This window comes from Nannospalax galili, unplaced genomic scaffold (genome assembly GCF_000622305.1).
Source record: "Nannospalax galili isolate Female #2095 unplaced genomic scaffold, S.galili_v1.0 scaffold140, whole genome shotgun sequence".
Classification (NCBI taxonomy): Eukaryota; Metazoa; Chordata; class Mammalia; order Rodentia; family Spalacidae; genus Nannospalax; species Nannospalax galili.
In genome coordinates, this window is record NW_008352267.1 from 14953403 (window position 1) to 14957864 (window position 4462).

Here is a 4462-nt window from a genome sequence, read left to right on the forward strand (position 1 = left end):
GTTAAGGGCTCTCTTTATTTTGTGAAACTCTCCATTCTCTACTTATTTCCCCCAGCCTAGAGGGAATTAACACTTCTAGTGAGGCCATCCTTCCCTTCTCCATGGCACCAGACTGGTACCTGCCTCCAGGATTGGAAACCTGGGGACCAGCTATAGCTTTCCTCAGTACAAAAATGCACCAAACCTAATCAAACTCCATGTCTAAGCAGATAATAAGACATGGATTCTCTTTGTGCTAGCTTTCTCCCAACTCTAGTACACATGGCAGCTTATGGCCTCCTCTCTGAGAGCTTGCTTCTCTGCCAAACTTTCCCACTTCTGCCTTCTTCCCATCCCCCTCTCCATCATCATCCCCACCCCTCCCATTCCCCTTCACCTGGGCCACCTGACTTGGGCCTGCCTCCAGGGATCTCCCAGTGAAAAACTCACCATACCTCCACCTACAGTTCCTCCAGTGAAACTTCTAGATCAAACCAAGTACCAAATTCTCAGCCTCTCTAAAATGGTAAGTCTATCTTTACTCTGACCCAGCTGCCATAGTGAGTGCACTGGGGACTCCCTTCATTGCTGACCCCCTGAGTTACTTAATAAAAAACAAACAACAAAAAAACCTAATCAATGTCCGGTTTGCAGACCTCCAAACTGCTTCTCTAACCTGCAGGAATGTCTTTAGCCTCACCTCTATTTTTTCAGACAGCATGATGGGGCCAAGTTCACGGGCTGGGGACATCTTTGACAGTCCTGAGAAGCAGGGAGATTAAAGAAGATGCACAGAACCACTGGCAAATGCAACAATTCTGGACAACAGCATTGCACCCTTGGCCTCAAGGACATTTTATACTCACACAAAAGTGGCTTCTTGGCAGAGCTGGTTACATGAGTTAGGTAACAGTCACATTTATTATTTATTCATGGTTTCCCAGACATATGGTAGCAGCCATTTTAACTATGTCATTCTGGTGGGCAAACAGATGCAATGTTGTCTAAACCTTTATCACGCCCCTTCCAGTCTTTATTTCCTTCACCTTACCCTAGCTTCCTGCAAATCCTGCAATACAACGCTCAGCTGTGCAGGAATAGATCAGGCACTCATCTGGAGACAGCACACTAACTCCCAGCCATACACACATACACACACACACACACACACACACACACACACACACTCATCCCACAGGGAAAATCTTCCCAAAGGCCCACAATCTGCCTGGATAAGAGAGTTTTACACTATCCTTTGCCTCTCCGTGGTTAATTATGATCATATTTTTTAATTCATTTTAAACCTGGAAGATTAGCTTTAATAGGGTTTGATTTTTAGAGCAGTTTCAGGTTTACAGAACAGTCACATGAAAAGTACAAGTTCCTGTGTTTGCTTTTGTCACTTCCAGATCCCTCTGTTAGTAACATCTCGGATTCCTACAGCAAGTTTGTTCCAATTGGTGACAGGGAGAGTACAGTGGGTTTGTAGGGCAGTGATCATGTTATTGTAATGTGCTATGATTTTATATGTGCTATAGCTTTTTGTCATCTGTCTTCATAAATCTTGTTACATGTATGTAAGTTGTTTTTATTTCTCATAAGACCTGTGGCCCCTGTTAAAATTATAGAGTGCTATTACCTGGTCTTAAGATGTGTACATATGAATGGATATGGATGAATTGTGTGTAAACTATTTAGATGATTTAATTTTTTAACTGCACATGCAGTTAAACCACTCATCTGGAGTGGTTTAGATCTCTTTTCAGTATATTTAAAATGATTCCCATGTTCTGCCTGTACTTATGACTATTAAACATTTCGGATACAGTGTACATGTTTTCTGTGTTTCAAATAAGATTTATTAAGTTTTAATTTTAAAATATAATTGGTTTTTAAGCCTTATATACAAAAAGTTAAAATAAGGCCTTCCTGCCAGATACCAATAAGAAGACATAATTTTGCCATCTTTATTACACCTCAGTGACCCTGTTTGCTTATCAGGGATTTAGGTCCTTACATAAGGATTTTATTTTGTCCTTTACTAAATTAAATGAGATATTTAGACAAGGTCAGACACATTCAGGGTAGTATGGCCATAGACTAAGTGAGATATTTAACCCTGTGAATAGATTTCTCCAAATACTGCTTACCTGTTTTTCTGTTGGGTAAATTATGTAGTTATCATAGATCATGTTTTACTGGACAAAAAAATTAGATGTACTTATAATTTTGGCCCATTATACAAAAATTCATCATGCTAATGATCTATCCTCTACATGAATAATTAAACAATTGACACTAATAAATTATGACTCCTTCCAACCTAAAGGAAGAGCTGTTCTTTTATTTTTTATATTTCTTTTTTTAAATAAATAATTTATTGAGAATTTCATACATGCATATAAGGTGTTTTGATCAAATTCATGCCCATGCCCCCTCCTTCCCTCCAACTCCTCCCATATCTCCCCATCAATTTTTTCTGATAACTTCATGTACTCTTTCTTCTTCTTTGATTGATTTATTTTTTTATGGGATTTTGGCTACTCTAACATTCCCCCCTCTGAAGAGGTAACCCTAAAATCTTTTAAGGATTAGATAAAAGCTCCCAAATATTTTTGACATTTTTGGCCTTTGGAATGGAGTAGGTTGCTAAGAGGCCTAAGGACATTGTGAGTTTTAGCCAAGAAAGTGGCTACTTTTCTTTGGGGTCTTTTTACCCTAACTGCCTAGCGAAGTCCTACCTCCTATTCTTGTATTTACAAAATATTTACATTTTCCTTGTTATTTCTCAGTAAGAACACAGGTAAAGAGGCTAGAGAGGTGGCTCGGTGGTTAAGAGCACTAGCTTCTCTTGCAGAGACCCTGGGTTCAGTTCCCAGCACCCACATGGTGGCTAATAAACATCTGTAACTCTAGTTCCTAGAGATCTGATGCCATCCTCAGACCTCCACAGGTATTGTATGACACAGGGGCACTTACACACATGCAAGCAATGCACACATACAAATAAAATTAAAATATTAAATATTTTTGAAAAGAATATAAGTGAAGATTATAGTAGGTCCTTCTGTTATAACAGATTGGTTTACCCAGTCCCCCTCCCCTAGTTAAACCATTTTGGGTACACCTAAACTTAAACTCTTCTGATCTAAGTTAGAATGCCTCTCTCCTTCATCTGCTGTCATTACTTCTTTAAAACATACTATTTTTGTTGTTTTAATGTTCAATATACTACTTCAATGCTACATCTATGTTAAGAGGTCATAGAACCATATTTGTGCTGTTAAAACTTAAACCGAAGTGCAGAGTTAAAATACGACACATCCAAGCCAAGCAGGGTAACATTTTGGCAGAAGAGGCAGGTAAATCTCTGTAAGTTCGAGGCTAGCCTACACTTAGTTCTAGGTCACTAGGGCTACATAATAAGACCCCATCTCAAAAAAGAAACAACAACAAAAATGTTAAAAGTTGCATGTCCAAATCCAAAGTTATCTTAGACTACATTAGTCCTTTTTTTTTTGGCCTTTTTGAGACAGGGTCTCCCTGTAGCCCTAGCTGTCCTAGAACTCACTATGTAGACCAGGCTGGTCTTGAACTCACAGAGATCTGCCTGCCTCTGCCTCCTGATTGCTGGGATTAAAGGCATGTGCATGATGCCCAGCCCAGCCTTTTTTTTTTTAAGTTAAATAACTGTTTTATTAAGAAAATGACAATTGTATACAATCTTGAACAGCTAAATTGGAGGAAGATCAGAAATATCTTAGTCTTTGAAGACTCGGGACTCCATTGACATATAGCTCATTCTTTCTTTTCCTCAGACCTCACCTGACTGGAGGTGAGTTATGAGAGGGCTTAATTTTCCTGCACAAGATCAGGAATCAGGGCTAACATCACTTATGTCACTCCTTGATTCTAGGGAGGGCACTAGGTCTTTGAGCACAGTACTGTTGGTAACACCTGAGGAAAGATAAACTGTTGCATGAAAGACTTGACACACAATTATAACCCCCACACACACACACATACACACACACACACATACTTTACTTCAGCTTCTCGGGCGTTGGTATATTTTCATTGGAAAATCATAGTGAGCTAGTTTGATTGATCATAGAAATATGTTAGCCTTTTTAATAGCTTATTGCCTTCTTTTGGATGTGACAACATTTTTGTGACCAAAACTCAAAACCCATTTAAGGGGATTGACTCTAAAGAGATCTATAACAATCCTATTGTTCTAGTTTGCTCTCAATTGCTGTGACAAAACACTCAAACCTATACCAACTTGGGGAGGAAAGGGTTTATTCAGCTACATCTCCTAGGTCAGAGCTTCATCACTGAGGGAAGTCAGATCAGGAACCTGTAGGCAGGAGTTAAAGCACAGGCATGGAGGAATGCTGCTTCCTGGCTTGCTACCCTGGCCCCTGCTCAGCCTGCTTTCTTATACAATACAGAACAACCTTCCAAGGAGTGGCACCACCCA

General features: G+C 39.6%; 1 non-coding gene across 1 annotated transcript; it reads right to left on the reverse strand.

Moving 5' to 3' along the window:
• Nucleotides 1-4030: 4030 nt before the first annotated feature.
• On the reverse strand, nt 4031-4096 carry LOC115066979. Its single transcript, XR_003846416.1, has one exon. It is a non-coding gene; the product is annotated as a small nucleolar RNA SNORD29 (small nucleolar RNA).
• Nucleotides 4097-4462: the final 366 nt, after the last annotated feature.